This window comes from Epinephelus moara, chromosome 18 (assembly GCF_006386435.1).
Source record: "Epinephelus moara isolate mb chromosome 18, YSFRI_EMoa_1.0, whole genome shotgun sequence".
NCBI classification, from domain to species: domain Eukaryota; kingdom Metazoa; phylum Chordata; class Actinopteri; order Perciformes; family Serranidae; genus Epinephelus; species Epinephelus moara.
This window is the reverse complement of record NC_065523.1, coordinates 6392651-6409040: the sequence shown is the minus strand read 5'-3', so window position 1 is coordinate 6409040 and position 16390 is coordinate 6392651. Positions and strand designations below refer to the sequence as shown.

Below are 16390 nucleotides of genomic sequence, written 5' to 3'. Positions count from 1 at the left end.
TCAGTCCTGTAACTAAAAGAAAAAAGTTAGATGAGTGCATAAAAAGCAATAATAAATAAAGAATTTGTGAATTCAGGATGATATTTATTTGTGTGTGCAAATTTTAATGATCAGAGGTTTACTGTGTATATAATGTACTTGGTACATCAGTCTATATTTGATATCCCATCTGTTTTCTAATGTTAAATAATATTAAAAGGTGGTTTAACTCCCTCTTGTAGTTATTGTCCTGAAGCTCAGGGGGGAGAAAAATAAATAAACTGTGTACCGTGGGTACAGTTTTGAAAAACTGCACACAGTTTACCAATCTGTCCACATGGATTTAAATTGACAATCTGTACCCCCAGTTTAAAATCCGTCCACACGGATTGTAAAACCGTGCACACAGTTTATTTAATTTTCTCTCACCGGAACCTAGGGGGGCTCCGTAGAAAAAGGCACTTGTTTTTGGGCTTGTTCAGAGATATTGGATGAAGCGAGATACCCCGCTCAGCTCACTTCCTGATTCAGTGACGTCAGCGCCACGCCCCCGTAGGAGACTTGCGGCAGCTCTGAATGTATTGCCGTCAATGAGGAAAATGAACGCGATCACAATTTATGGTCAATTCTTTCGCCTTATAGTCACTAAAGTAAATATTGGGTTCATTTTCCACAAGCCACACATCTTACCAACATTCTGACACTAAAGCTGCATTTTTCATCCACACAGATCAAGAGAAAATCAACTTTGTTTGAGCCCTGTCCGTCTCAGAAAACAAGTTCTCGCGAGATCTTGATAAACAGGCGGTAAAATCACAGTTAGCTTACAAACAGTTACTTACCGCTAGTAATAAATAAAAAAATGCCCTTGGTGACCCAGGGCCCTTTAAGATGCCTTAAAAAACAAATAGGCCTAATAATAATAATATTATCTTGTCGGCCCTTCATATAGCAATTTAAATCTGTTTTCGAAAACTTTGTGACACTCTGACTCTGAGTGTGTCATCATTAAGTGATGCTGGCTGGCAGGGTGCATGCCGGGCAGCGCAGGCCGTGGCAGCACGCTGAACTTCAGAGTCTGGTCAGTAGTAGACAGCTCACACTAAGATAACAGTAAGGTTAGAGTAAGAAGGTGGATTTTAAAAAGCGGAGGTGCAAAAAGGAAAAAAAGGAAGAATGACAAGTGAGAGAAGCAGCGGTGATTGAAGATGTCCCGCGAATTACAACATTTTACAAAAAAAGATACAGAAGACGACGAAATGACGGATAACCTCAGAGAGGAAATTATGGTGAAAGGTGCGTTTGCCTTTCTAAAATCGGGCCAAAAAGTACCCAGCATCATGTCGGACGGAGCCGGGGAGGGGTAAAACGGGCTCACTGACCAACGACCTGCTCTCCAGTAAGTTTGAAAATGGAGAAATGATCACCCGTGAATGGATAATTTATTCCCCCTCCACTGGAACAATATACTGCTATGCTTGCAAAATGTTTTCAGCACATAACAACGCATTTGTAACACAGGATTTTGTGTCTGGAAACACAGTGGTGACCGAGTCAGAGAACATGAGAAGGGACCCGAACACAGAAAGTACATACTTAAGTGTAACTTCTAAAGGTAAGAACATTGATAATGCTGTCAGTGCATTGAGCATATTTTGTAGATGGGTTTATTTGATTTGTTGTTTGTTTGTGTCAGCCTTGAAACACATGCACAGTGCACACACCTTCATTTTCACATTATCACACATTATCTCTGCCCTGCACACATATACTCTCTCTCTCTCTCTCTCTCTCTCTCTCTCTCTCTCTCTCTCTCACACTCACTCACTCACTCACTCACTCAAACACACACACCAGTTGCAGTTGGTTTTTCAAGTTCATTTGTTGGCTTTTACATTTCTGCATGGTGCCTATAGTGCCCTTATTTTGAAAACCTACATTCAGCTGTGTTGTGTGGCTGTTACGATGGCGTTGATGTAAAATTTCAGTGGTGATTATTATCTGTGAGTGAGTGTGATTGAGTTGAGTGAGTGAATGTCTATTGGTGAGCTATTGATCTGCTGTTTGTGTCATCCTTGAGTTAAGGGTGTGTGTGTGTGGGTGGGTGTGTGAGAGAGAGAGAGAGAGAGAGAGAGAGAGAGAGAGAGAGAGAGAAAACAAGGTGTTGTTAGTATCATCAGTGCAGTAATCAACATTAGTTGCTGGTAACTGGTTAGTATGATTTGTGTGTACCTGGCATGGTGGTGGCGTGGTGTGGCATAGCATGGTGTGTGAGGTGGTGACGTTGTGTGTGTACAAGGGCCCTTTGAGACCTGGTGCCCAGGGGCCCCTGGGGTGCTAATCCAGCTCTGATCAGGTACATGCCCAGACTGCTGGTATACTGTACAACGTACATCAGTAAAGATTGTCAACTTGAATAATTCATTCATCAAGATCTGATGTGTGATTTTAGTGTTTCCTTAATTTTTTGAGCAATGAACTAGCCAAGATGTCCATACTGGCACCTGGTTCACTTTTATACTGCAGTGTCTTCACCAACAGAGGAAAAATCTGCTGGTAGGAATGTACTGAGATACAGTGTAATACAGTGTTGGTTTTGGCCTTTCTGTGAGATTTGTTGACAATAAGTTAATATAAAGTAATACCAGCCTTTACCTTTTACAGAAATTTAATATCAGTATTGCACATGATGAGGTGTACCACTGTATGTTGCTCAGGGTTCTGAATCCATCCTTGGCTGAGGAGCAGCTTATTTGCATTTAGTTTTATGAATGACAGGATATGTAACATAAGTTTGTTCCCCTGCTGTGTGATTTATCAATATGTCTCTTCAGGGATGCCACTAAGACACAATCCTGAGTCCTGTATATTTAAGTCACCGAATGATCGCCGCATTCATTGGATTCTTTTTGTTGCCACGGAGACAGCGTGGGTGCGGGTGCATTCTGACTTGTTTGATTGGACAGCCGGTGTATGAATGCCGATTGTGACAGCTCCGTGACGCCATCATGACAGCGGAGAAGTTTAATGAAAACTGGGACAAAAGTTGCTGAGAAAATTAGTGTTTTTCTGCTGGATCAGTCATCCCTCTCACTCTCTCTTCTTCTCTATCTTTCCCAGCAGTGTTAATAGTGCAGTATTATCCATAGTGGAGATGAAAAGGGTTTCATTTCCCTCTGAGCTTCCTGTGTGTGTGTGTGTGTGTGTGTGTGAGTGAGAGAGAGAGAGTGTGTTGAGAAGGGTTATTGTGGTAGATGAAAATAGCAGCCAGACAAAGTGAGTAATTATCTGGTCTCCCTTCTCACTCGGTCTCTCTGTCTTGCTGTCTGTCTAGCATATCTCTCTTCATCTTCCTATTCCCCTCTCATGTCGCTTTCCCATCACACTTGCTGTTTTTCTATATTTTTCCCTCTTTGTCTTCCTGTCTCGCCTCCTTCTTTTCTTCTCTCTTTGTATGCACTAAGACATCTAATTTTAAAAACTCTGTTCACATGTCAAAATGACATGCATCCACAGTAGGGGTTTCAGAAAGATGTCCATCCATACTGGTCAACAGCAGCTCTATCTCTTCGTTGTCAGCAAGCTGCAAAACTGACCATCACAGCCAATGGGACATATACAACTAGTATAACTTTTGCTTATTCTCAATACAGGATTCTAAGCACAACTGTGTGTGACAGTACACCTCACAAATCTTGAGGATAGGCATACATCAAGTATGCACTGATCGTCAGTGGGAAAGTAGTTATAGGTAGTTTATACTCAGTAGTTTTTGAAGCACACACGGAGTCCCTAATGTGGTCCTAAACACAAAGCTGTAGCTCCATCTGGGTTATATTTGTATCCTCTGCTAGGTAAATTACTTTTTCAATTACTGTTTCAAAAAAACAAAAAAGGAAAGAGCCAGAAGCAAAAGTTTGGGCACCCTGCATGGTCAGTACTCAGTAATGACCCCATTTGGCAAGTATCACAGCTTCTAAACACTTTTTGTAAGCAGCTAAGAGTCTTTCAATTCTTGTTTGGGGGATTTTCACCCATTCTTCTTGCAAAAGGCTTCTAGTTCTGTGAGATTCTTGGGCAGTCTTGCATGCACTGCTCTTTTGAGGTCTATCCACAGATTTTCAACCATGATTAGGTCAGGGGACTGTGAGAGCCATGGCAAAACCTTTAGCTTGCTCCTCTTGAGGTAGTCCATTGTGGATTTCGAGGTATGTTTAGGATCATTGTCCTGTTATAGAAGCCATCCTCTCTTCTTAAGCTTTTTTTTACAGATGGTGTGATGTTTGCTTCCAGAATTTGCTGGAATTTAACTGAATCCATTCTGTCCTCTACCCATGAAATGTTCCCTGTGCCACTGACTGCAGCACAAGCCCAAAGCATGATCGATCCACCCCCGTGTTTAACAGTTGGACAGGTGTTCTTTTCATGAAATTCTGGACCCTTTTTTCTACAAACATAATTTTGCTCATTGCGTCTAAAACGTTATATTTTAACTTCATCAGTCCACAGGACTTGTTTCCAAAAAGCATCAGGCTTGTTTAAATGTTCCTTTGCAAACTTCTGATGCTGATTTCTTTTTGGTGAGGACACAGGAAAGGTTTTCTTCTGATGACTCTTCCATGGTCATGTTTGTGCAGGTTTCACTGCACAGTAGAACAGTGCATCACCACTCCAAAGATCTTTTACAGTCAAACAGGGGTTTTGATTGTCCTTTCTAACAATCCTATGAGCAGCTCTCTCAGAGAGTTTTTTTTTTTGTCTTCCAGACCTCAACTTGACCTCCACAGCTTCTGTTAACTGCCACTTCTTTATTATATTATGGACTGAGGAAGCAGCTACCTGAAAACACGTTGCTATCTTGTTATAATCTTCTCCTGCTTTGTGGGCATCAGTTATTTTAGTTTTCAGAGTGTGCTTTGTGGGCATCAGTTATTTTAGTTTTCAGAGTGCTAGGCAGCTGTTTAGAGGAGCCCATGGTTACTGATTGTTGGGAAAAGGTTTCAGGAGTCAGAGTATTTATAAAGCTTTGAAATTTGCATCACCTGGCCATTCCTAATGATGACTGTGAACAAGCCGTAGCCCTAACAAGCTAATTAAGGTCTGAGACCCTGGTAAAAGTTGTCTGAGAGCTCAAATGTCCTGGGATGCCGAAACTTTTGTATGGTGCTCCTTTCCATTTATCATGTATGCTGTACAAAACAAAAACAATACACTAATCTTTCTTAAAATGTTGAAAAACATGTTTCGTCTCCATCTTCATTCCTTTTGGAGATTAGTTCATCCTCTACTTACTTAACCATTTACAGTAAACAAAATTAAAAATGTTTCTGAAAGTTAAATAAAATCCTAAATCTGAAAACTTAATTTACAAAACCACAGACTGTATATGTATGTTTATATACAGTCTATGTACAAAACATTATGCAAATGTCACATGTTGAGCTGAGTTTAGAAAGCATCAAAATCATCAATCTAGTATCAGGTCAGTCACATGTGATATATGATTGTGATATGCGATGATCCCATAGAAACAGAATTTCTATAGATAATCCATAAAAATTTAAATACGTTACTGCAGGGGTTTTCAAAGTGTGGGATAGTGGGCCTCCCCTAAGAGAACTCAAAAGCAGCCGCGCCCTCCCACCCCCCATTATTATTACTTTTATTACTGTTATTGATGTTGCTTTGTATGTTCCACGCAGGCTTAAAAAAAAGGTTTCAAGAATAAATGTCATACACATCTTTATTTTTTTTAAACATGTTTGTATGTTCTTGAACATATTTTTAAAACATTTTAAACATCTTTATCTGTGAATGTGCTCAAATATTTTTTTAAACACAATCTTTGTATGTTTTTAACATCTTTTTTTTACACATTTTAACATCTTTGTTTTTAACAACTTTTTTTTTTACACATTTTAACATCTTTGTTTTTAACATCTTTTTTTTTTACACATTTTAACATCTTTGTTTTTAACATCTTTTTAAAACACATTTTAACACCTTTGTTTTTAACAACTTTTTTTTTTACACATTTTAACACCTTTGTTTTTAACATCTTTTTTTTTTACACATTTTAACACCTTTGTTTTTAACATTTTTTTTTACACATTTTAACACCTTTGTTTTTAACATCTTTTTTTTTACACATTTTAACATCTTTGTTTTTAACATCTTTTTTTACACATTTTAACATCTTTGTTTTTAACATCTTTTTTTTTACACATTTTAACACCTTTGTTTTTAACATCTTTTTTTACACATTTTAACACCTTTGTTTTTAACATCTTTTTTTTTACACATTTTAACATCTTTGTTTTTAACATCTTTTTTTTTTTTTACACATTTTAACACCTTTGTGTGTTTTTAAACATATTTTGAATACATTTATACATCTTTTTGTTAAAAAAAAAAAATTACAATTTACAATTTAACTTTTCAACTAATTTTTTTAAACACATTTTCACTCATCCGACGTTATCCCACATTAACGTTGAAACACTGCACACAACACATTTGCTCACCTCGATTTTAGTNTTTTTTTTTACACATTTTAACACCTTTGTGTGTTTTTAAACATATTTTGAATACATTTAAACATCTTTTTGTTAAAAAAAAAAAAATTACAATTTACAATTTAACTTTTCAACTGATTTTTTTAAACACATTTTCACTCATCCGACGTTATCCCACATTAACGTTGAAACACTGCACACAACACATTTGCTCACCTCGATTTTAGTGGGAACAGTGAGTCTGTGTCTTTGATTCGCACAGGCGGTTGATGCGGGGATGCGCTGTAGAAAGGAATAAACACAGATCATCCTCTACCCGCACCCGTGACCCGTACTTGCTTTTAATCGTTGTCAATGTGGAAAATCCACACTCACACAGGTAAGTGGAGGTGAAGGGGATGAACACTTTTACAGCCTTTTTGGTGAGGTGGGGGAACTCAGTCTCCACAGACAGCCAGAAGTGTGCAAGTGTCACTTCACCCATCTTTTGTTTCAAGTCCATATTAGAGTTCAGCTCGACAAGGGCCTCCTCCTCTTGCAGGGTCAGTCCATCACGGGGTGTCACTGGGAAAGAGAACGGATTTCTCACCCATTGATTTGCCAAGGTCTCCTCTCCAAAATAGTCTCCAAACTGCTCACGCAACCCCTTCAAATGTGCAATGACCACCTGTTGTACACAGTTCAGTTCAACCCCTTCAAATGTGCAATGACCACCTGTTGTACACAGTTCAGTTGCAGTCCTGTTTGCTCCACAACATCCTCCAAGGTTGGGAACATTTCCACCGAGCCCTGTTCAACACAAGCGCACCAGAGGTCCAACTTTTTCCTGAATGCAGAGACTTGATCGTGTGCCAAAAAGACATGGCACTCTTTGCCTTGCAGAGAAGTGTTCAGTGTGTTTATCCGGTCGAAGATATCAGACAGATATGCCAGCATTGCAACCCACTTTGCGTCCTCCATATGCTTCACCAGTGGGGAGTCGATTTCAGCGAGGAAGAGGAGGACTTCCTCGCGCAGATCACACAAGCGGGTGAGGACCTTGCCCCGCGACAGCCACCGGACCTCAGAGTGCAGGAGCAGCTGATGGAAGTGAGCCCCCATCTCATTGCAGAGAATAGAGAAGAGACGGGCATTCATGGCGCGTGATTTAATTAGGTTTACAATTTTTACTGCCTCATCCAGGACCGTGTGCAGCTCTTTGGGCATCCTCTTGGTTGCCAAGGCCTGGCGATGGATAATACAGTGTGACCAAACAGCGGCGGGCGCAACCGCTTGCACCTGTTTTACTAGACCGCTGTGGCGGCCTGTCATTGCCCTTGCACCATCAGTACATATTCCACAACAGCGGCTCCAGTCAATATGATGTTCCTGAATGAAGTCATTCAAAGCCTTGAAGATTTCTGCTGCTGTAGTGCGCGCCGGCAGAGGATGGCAAAACAGAAACTCCTCCTGGACACTGAGCTCTTTAATAAAGCGCACATACACCATTAGCTGTGCACAGTTAGCCACATCGGTGGACTCGTCCAGCTGAATGGAGAAGAAAGGGCTCTCACGGATAGCGTCCAGCACCTGCTCCTTCACATCAGCTGCCATGTCGGAGATGCGGCGCTGGATGGTGTTGTCAGACATCGGGATGGCATCCAGCTTGGCAGCAGCAGCTTCGCCCATCATTACCGAACACATATCTTTGGCAGCAGGGAGGAGCAATGTCTCACCAATGTTGTGGGGTTTCCCCGCCTTCGCAATGCGTAACGCTACGCGGTATGATGCCTCGGTTGCCTTGGTATTTACAGTACCAAATGTCTGGATGGCTTTCTTCTGTGACCGCAATTCATTAAGCTTCCTATCAAAAAACTCCCGCGGCTTGGTTGTTAAATTCTGGTGCTTAGTTTCAATGTGGCGCCGGAGTTTACATGGTCGCATACTGTCGTTAGCTAGCACCTCTTTGCAAATAACACACTGTGGCAGCGGAGCATCGTCAGGACCAATGCATGAAAAACCAAACCTTAAATAATCAGGGTCATACTTCCTCCGTTTTCTGCTCGCCTCTGTGCCCACTCTCACTTTCACCTGAGCTACTAAAAATCGATCCATTTGCTGTAGTTAGCTAACCAGATGATACACTTTTTTTCCTTTCTTTTCGCGCCTCCCCTGAAGTCCTCTGGTGCCCCCCTGGGGAGGCACGCCTCACACTTTGAAAACCGCTGCATTACTGTATAATTTAAATAGTTCAACATTTTGAGAATATGCTTATCATCTTTCATCCTGAGAAAGAGTTTGTATGCTTTTTTTTGGTCAATTACTGAGACGATAAACAAAATAGCAAACAACAAAATTGGACTTGTGTGAGAGATATGATATGTACGGTGAGAAAATGGTGGCAGCCTTTGAACATTTTTTTCAACACGAGGCGTTAGCTCGATGGCAAGGCACCATCATCACTGACATGAGTAAATACATCATCTGCTGTCACAGCAGATGTTGCGACATAAGGTAACAGGAATGTCTGTGGTAATATTTTACGTGTTTGTGAATTCAGCTGTATTTTATGAACCTTAAAATATAAGGTTATTGTCCACCAGCAGTCCGTGGGGACCTCTGTACCACTCCGCCATCTTTACCAGTAAACATCGGCGCACTGAGCTTCATACAGCCAGGGATGAGAACAGGTGGACAGGTGTCAGATCTGCGCAGAGCACTGGAACAAAAACCCCAACACATCACTGACGGTATAATCCAAAACACAAATTTCGCTCTCAGCAGTTTCTGTGACATGAGAGATACCTTGAAAACTAGTTAAGCCACCTTACACTGCTGTTTCACCATAGATTAGTTGTTCATAGTAACTCCTTTGCATCTACATCTAGGCATCTAGGACAGTAGGGCTCCATTTGATTGGCCAAATATATTGACATACAGCGTGTGAATTCATAGCACATGTAAATATACTAATTATCAAATTCAAGCAGTCTTTTGCGATACCAATATTGTGCATGCTGATATTCCAATGAAGGTACATTTTAATAAAAAATGAATGAATGAAAAATGAAATACTAATTTAATAACTGACAAACCATGTTTCTACCTATAACACATTTGGCTGAGCAATCAAAAACTTTGTTTTTACTAATTTTTCTTGGTTTCAGTATTAGCGTAGTTACTGTGATTAGCCTTTGTAGGGCAGTACTGCAGTGCTCTTTTTTCCTATCACAGCCGTGTTCCGCCTGCACCTCTGCAGCATGCTGCAGCCAGGCTGTTAATTAAAACCAACCATGGATCCCACATCACATCAATCCTTGCATCCCGTCATAAGCTCCCTGTAAAGAATAGATATCAAGATACTGCTTATCAAAAGGCCCTACATGTCTTGCCCCTTAATATATCTCCAAACTCTTGCATCTTTATACCACCTTTAGGCCACGCAGGTCATCCAACCAAAGTCTTTTATTCATACCCTGCTCCCTCTGCAAATCCAAGGCTGATTGTACTTTTTTAGAGCCCCATACGTCTGGAACTGTATCCCCTCCTCTGTTAGATCAGCTGAGTTGGGAAAAAACTTCTCAAAACCCAGCTCTATAGATTTGCCTTCCCTGTATGGGGGCTGTGTTGTATTTGTGTCCTCTATGTTTTTATATTTGTTCTTTCTGTTTATAGCTGTATTGTTATATTTCTTATTTTTCTGTATGCGCAACCTGTAAAGCACTGTATGACTTGATTAAAAGGGTCATATGCGAATAAAATCTTACTGACTTACTTAATTAGTCATATCTAGCTAAAACTAATGACGTCTAACTCAATAGTCCTGCAATAATTCCTCCCGTCATTAAGTTTTTTTAAAAATGTTTTTTATTTTTTAGACTGTTTTAGAGTTTGCAGATTGCAACCAGGGTTTTATCGGACCATCTCACACAGTGTAACATGCATTGATCACTGTCATCATCAGGGTGAAGGAGCCTTCAGTGCGGACATACTTTCTTTATCTTTTGCTTTTCTGCCTGTCTCTTATCTCTCTCTAGAGTCCTTTTCTCACCAGACAAAAACACCACTGACACCTGGTAAAATCTGGCTTGTCTTTAGTGGGAAAGGTTACAATTGGCATTCATTCACCGGACAAATGACTCTACAGTAGTCATGATTATTTATCTGCTCAAGCTCTGATCAGCAGTTATTTTTAGCACGTTTTCACACATTTTCAAATCCTGCATACATGTGCAAATTTTCTGGATAAATTGTATTATTTTCTCATTTTTTCTCACTCTGTCGACACCTCTGTCGCTCTCCTGCCAATTTTGCTTTTCACCTCCATCTCTCTCTGTGTCTCTGTCTCTTATTGTCTATATTTAGACATGCTGAGGCTGTGCTTGACCTGCCACGTGTTCATGTGCAGATAGGTGTTAATGGGATTCCTCATTCTTGTCAGAGATCATCCGACCTCACAGGAAAACACATACATTGATGAACACCTACAGTCATCCATACATATAAACCTACTAATAACTAACACCTTTCTCTTAAACGCAACCAAGTTCTTTGAGTTGTGGAGTGAATGGATGGAGGAAACCACAAGCTAACTGTACTGGCAGAATGACCTGCTGCTGACGACGTTTGTCATGTCAACAGGTAAATGTGACACGAAGGGCTAAAAAGTTGAAACCTGTTAGCGTTCCATGAATGTTTTGTAAAATGCACTTTGCTATTAAAAATGGACAAAAGTGGAGATGAAGGGTCCTGGAAGAGAACTGTTCTGCAGAAAACTGTCACGCTGTCTTAACAGGTCTTCATTTTGTGAAATTGGTTGGGAATTTTCCTTAATTGCTGCCACTGATCATGTGTCATAATAGATTCATCTGAATCACACCCCTTTTCTTTTGGCAGTCTGGGGTTATCAAGGGCCTGCAGCATTACTTTGTGCGCAGCACCTTGATACATAATTATAACCCCTTAGGTTCTTTTACACGCAGCATATCACACAACACAAATACTGTCTGGTGTTTGTTATCAAATAATTGAATTAAGAAGTAATGCCACTTTTTTATCATCACACAGAGAGCCCATATAAAGGGTTCTGGAGCATGAGCTCCAGCATATTTTATTACAAACTTTCCGTAAAATGTCTTGTGTACAATGGATGAGTTTGTCATGACATCTCATAAACGTTAGGAATCATCCTCTGGGTACCACTGATATCAACAGTAAACTCTGTGGAAGATCATTACTTTGAAAAATACCTTGTGATGATGTAAGGGAGATTTTAGCCTATTGGTGGTGCTAAAGGTACACAACTGCAGTCCATTCGCTAAAGAAAAAAAAATCTGAAACTTCTCTTAAATCGTGGACCTTACCAAAACTGGACCCTACCCTCCTCAAGGAGTAGGGTGTAAACAGAGTCGCAAGCTTAGCGCACACTTCCCTCTCTGCAGCGGAAGAAGGAACTGTGGTTATATTTGGTAACCGTGGAGAACACTAAAATGACTCCCATTTTATGTTTTTATATGTAATTGTATCACTGTTATTTGATTTATGCTGATGTTTACTGGAATTTTGGTCGAATATATTTTCTTTTTGCCATTAAAATACATAAATGAATAGATAAATAAGTAAGTAATAAACAAACAAACAATTAAATAATACATAACAGGGATTAGAACTCATTCCCAAGATTTATTGGTGACATTTCTTGTCTTTTACTTTTGTAAACATCTTCTTGTTTGTCACTACGATGTTTATAAGATGCCAGACGTTCAGAAACTGAATTACTTTATTGATTCCAGAGGGGAAATTGTGATTCATTACATTTGCTCTGATGTAAAGACTAAATAATTATAATAAGTAAGAATAAGAGAATGAAATATTAGTATGTAAATATAAAGTAATAATATAATAGAAATAAAAATGTGCATTATGCTTCAATGTTAACACTAGTACTTACGATATTGAGATTAAAATATATATCTTCACTGTGCTAAGTCTGTAAGTGTGAAAAAATATACAGATATGTGTGTTGTTCCACACTACACTATATAGACTACTGTTTTTGAAACAATATAATACAATATGGAATATGAATTATGCTATAATTTGCAACAGTTCCTGTTACACTTTACTATAAAAATAAATATGACTACTGTTTTATAGTGTTTAGGTGTATATTTGATCATAAATATAACATAGCATTTAAGATGTAAACATATTAGAATTTTAAATGTTTATCTTTGTTTGAACAGTTTAAATTCCTAGGGTAATTGCGCAAAAAAGTTATTTGTCCGAAGCTTTTTCCATGACGGCATCAGTGCAGGCTTGCTGTTCGAGGGTTTTATAACTCACTTGCACTCCTCACTAGTTGGTTTGGTTTGGGACGGAAGTCAATGTGGTGGACCCTCGGGGTGAACGCAGAAATGGAGTGGAAGTGGGTGGGGAGAGGGTGTAGGGGGTGGTTTGGGAAAGGCCCCATGACTTATGCCTACCATACGCTAGAAGACTTTGAGAAGGCTTAAGTCTGACACCCCCTCAAATCTTATGACAATGTGAGTCACACACTAGAAACTGGGGATCTTGTGGGGTCACTATTTGCACAAGGACAACTAGATTTCTTTTGAAATTATTTCCCATCCTGCTGCTGGTGGAAAATATTACACCAAACTCCCTTTAAGAAATGTGACATATTAACAATTTCTTACGTTTTTGCAAAAACACAACTTTAGAAACAGAAGATTAAAGCCATCATATGTCCACAGTATGTTTGTCAATTCAGCATCAATATAATCCATGCAGAAAAACTTTATATGAGAAGTGAACTGTTTCAAAAATTAAGATTCCTCACTCAAATAAGTGCTTGTTGGTCGATCAGATACACACTAAATCAAACACCAACCAAGACTATTTTGCGTTCTTGTGCCTCCCAGAAATCCCCTCCGTGTTTACTGTCTATCAGGTTGCCACTTCCCGTTTGGTGCTGGAGAGAGTTCATCTGTTGGTTTTTGACCATGTTTCATGTCATTGAACTTCAGTATTTCCATGAGCCAAAACTAAAAACTTAGGAATAATTTTAGCATGTTTGATTTTGTTGGGACATTAAGATGAGAAATAGCTCTGACTGAGTTTTATGGCCACCTAAACCAAACAATTAAGATTACAGGAGATTTTAGATCTAATAGGACATTAGAAAACACATAGGAATTTTATAATTATTAGATCCGTTGGTTGTACATATGCCATATTTATTGATTAAAGTTGATTTTGTCACAAAGAGATAGTAAAGGGTGTCCAGTGCATTGCTATCACACACTGAGGGACATGCGACAGTATTTGATGACCTGGGAATGAAAATGGGTTGGTATCCCAATAATAAGAGCTCTATCTTGTTATTACAAAATACTCTTTCTTTTTCCTTTGGCAAATGCAGTAGACTTCAAGACAAAGGAAAGTTTGACACACAGTATCTCATCAATTATAATAAGAGCTATTTCAGACCTCATCATTAGTAATGATGAGCTTCCCCTCACTGACTACTACAGCTGATCAAGCAGCACAGCTATCAGACTTCCTGTCAGTGATGTCTCAGTAAGCAGGGAAACATCCTCAGTGTATTTTACAATGGTTTACGGGGTCAGATGACTGCTTGCCCTTCTTTACTTCACATTCAAACAATTACACACTTCACATGGTTCCAGGAGATTTGAAAGAATGGATGATAAGGCCATGTGGTAAACTTGTAAAATCCTTGAAGAGCATAAGTGAAATATTTCTTGCTTACTGTAAAGGCCACCATTATCATCTCCCCTGCCTTATTTCCAAAGATCACCATTCACAGGCTCATAGAGTCTGCAGTGGAAGATGGTCTTTTTTTCTTTTTTACACCTTACAGCAATTAGAAGAATTCTTATTCAGGACAGGTTATCTACAGAAAATGCTGTCTGCTGTCATTAAACAAGAACACACAGATCTAACTGTTATACAACCCCAACCCCAGTGATTTAGTTTAAAAGTCTTCATGCCTCAGACACCTTTTAAAATTCATGTCAGGATGTCTGAATTTATTGTTTTTAAATTGCAAATAGACACTGTCTTTCAGTCCTACACAGCATGTTTTTATTTACAAGTTTCTGATTGGGACCATGTGTAATAAACATTAATTTCAACATGTGAAATTATGCATTATACAGAGATATAGAAACTAATTTTCACTACCAGTTCTTGCAGCTGAACAATCATACAGACAGCATACATTACATACAAGACATTCATACATTTGCAGATGTTCACACGAGGGAGCATAAAGTTCCAGACACACCATATCAACTTCAAAGAACTAGCAGCAACAAAGGCGATGGTCTGTTGCATTGCCTGACAGCCAAAAAGTTACACATACACTGCACACAATTCAGTGTTGAAAGATCAAAGGATATTTACTGTCGCAGTAACACAAACCATCACAAATCATTTCTGCTGAAGAGCACAATGGCTGAAGAAAAATAATCTTCATGTATCAAGTTTGTTTCAATCTCACACTCTCTTGGCTTTAGCCATTTGTTTGCTTTCCTCACTTTAGTTCCTCTTCTTGTGTGCTAAGCTGAACTTCCAATCAGAGTAATTTCATTCTCTGACGGGCTCCGTCGTCGCCAATGCCATCACAGATGCCATCACCAGTGCCGTCTTGGATGCCGATTCAACATGCTTAATAGACCAAAGAAAAAACAAGCAGACTGGGCCCAAGGAGGGGCCAATGGGGGGAGGGGGAGGCTTGCCTAGGACACCAAATGTGAAATGTGCTAGGATTGCCACAGGGACAAAGCCAGTCTTTACAGAATGCTAAGCTAGACTAATCAAATACTCACTCAAGTAAGGTACCTCTGTAGACCAGAGCGTTTGAGAGGGCAGGTTAACTATTTTTATTTGGCCAATCAGAGGCTTACAATTATCTGTCTGAAAAAAAGGTGATTTAACATATACGGCACCTTAACTGGCTGTCAATCACCTTTTAATTTAGGGAATCACTTCACAGGAAGTAGACAACTTTGCAACTAGCTAGCTCGTATTGAACCTCTCTGTTAGTATGTATTTTTACATCTTCACCGACCAATGGATACTAGGTCAAAGAACCCCTGAGGATCATGTTCCGCCAGGACAGCTATCATGGCATCAGAAATGCTAGATGGACAAGTTAGACTAATTTTAGTTGGCCAAAGGCCAAGTTAAATTTGGCAAAGCACCATGAAGGTAACAGCACACGTGCTACCATCCTTGTATATAAGCTGTGTCTCTCTCTCTGTTCATGTATCACACATAGCTTCTGCATGTAGCCAATGTTGATCCGAGCTCGTAATAAACGTTCATTAAGAAAGAACTCTGTGATCGGCCTCATCCTTGCAAGATGATTTGCTGAATTAAAAACATGATTGACAACTGGTTTAGGTTGTGTATTGGTGAAATTTGTTTTTAATTGACAGAGCCTCCGATTGGCCAGTTGANCGTTCATTAAGAAAGAACTCTGTGATCGGCCTCATCCTTGCAAGATGATTTGCTGAATTAAAAACATGATTGACAACTGGTTTAGGTTGTGTATTGGTGAAATTTGTTTTTAATTGACAGAGCCTCCGATTGGCCAGTTGAGAAAAATGAAGACTTCAGAGGCTGTGATACAGACTTGACTGGTTCACCTACATATTTACAGCAGAGATGAGATTAGCATTAATCTGAACATCTAACACTCACCAAGAGAGCAAATAAGCATAATTACCAAGACGTTGAACTATTCCTTTAATGGTGGAATTGTCAGAAAATAACTATGGGCCCTATTTAGATGGTCTAAAGCGGACGGCGGAGGGCGCATAATCCATGTCGCAAGTGTCATTGCTATTTAGATGCAGGCGCAGTTGTCATTTTCACGCCCTGCGCCC

General features: G+C 39.5%; 1 protein-coding gene across 2 annotated transcripts in view; it reads left to right on the top strand.

Moving 5' to 3' along the window:
- jupb (junction plakoglobin b) overlaps positions 1–16390 on the top strand; it is a 313084-nt gene that overhangs the window by 61054 nt on the left and 235640 nt on the right. Inside the window, exon 1 of one of the 2 annotated variants that reach the window (XM_050068715.1) lies at positions 1511–1594. The exons of the other annotated variant lie outside the window; for it this stretch is intronic. The gene's annotated coding sequence lies outside the window, so the exon portion shown is untranslated. Of the gene's footprint in view, positions 1–1510; positions 1595–16390 lie in introns of those variants that run through there. 2 annotated transcript variants of the gene reach the window in all.